An 868-nucleotide genomic window follows, 5' to 3' on the forward strand; every position below is an offset into this window, starting at 1 on the left:
TTCATATTCTTTGGGTAAGTACCCAGTAGAGGAAATTACTGGATCATATCATAATTCTATTTTTTGATTAATTAAAAATTTTTAATTGTAACTTATATTACAATTTTAATTGCCAAAGAGAGGAATAAAACATAATGATGACATACTTAAGTATATACAAGTTGAAAATCCAAATCAGATTTCCAGAAGAAACACTTTTTCTTGCTTCTAAGCTAATCAACTAATTTCTTTTGTGAATATTCAAAAATATAACACTGAGTAGTGGCTTTAAAAGTGACCTAATAAAAGACACAATATCTACTTTCATTAAATTGTTTTGTACAGCATCTGCTCAATAGCCAGGTACCTTTAGTATTTCATCCTACTTCTGATAATGAGTGATGAAAAATGAATAGCATATTCAATATATTAAATGAATATTCTGGTTTTTTAAACTATTTTATTTATTTTTGCCTAGGTAACATGTAGCACAGAACACACAGAGTAAAAAAAAAAAAAAAAAAAAAAAAAGTCTTTCATAACCCTTTTTCCAGCACCCTAGTTCTCAATGAAAGGGAAGTAATATTTAATTGATTCATAGTATTAATTGGGAAAAGTTTTCAAGTAGCAATAATTGCACCTCGGATAAACCTCATTGGCTACGATACTGCCACTGCACATATTTTGATTCAAGAAAAGTTCCCTGAAATAAAGGAAGACTTGGATTGGTATATTGAATGTAATATTCATCTTTTATCTCAAAAAATAAATGCAAAATAGTAAACTGTGAGACATCTCCTAGAAAAATCATTGAACTTTAGAAATAAAAGATCCCTCTGGGTTTCCAGGCAAAATCAAAGTCACTTACAAAGGAAAAAAAATAGGATTG

The 868-nt window shown here is 28.5% G+C and overlaps 1 pseudogene; it reads right to left on the bottom strand.

Moving 5' to 3' along the window:
* Positions 1-535: 535 nt before the first annotated feature.
* Positions 536-664, bottom strand: LOC144380216 (U4 spliceosomal RNA; annotated as a pseudogene).
* Between the last annotated feature and the right edge of the window lie 204 nt (positions 665-868).

This window comes from Halichoerus grypus, chromosome 1 (genome assembly GCF_964656455.1).
Source record: "Halichoerus grypus chromosome 1, mHalGry1.hap1.1, whole genome shotgun sequence".
Lineage (NCBI taxonomy): Eukaryota > Metazoa > Chordata > Mammalia > Carnivora > Phocidae > Halichoerus > Halichoerus grypus.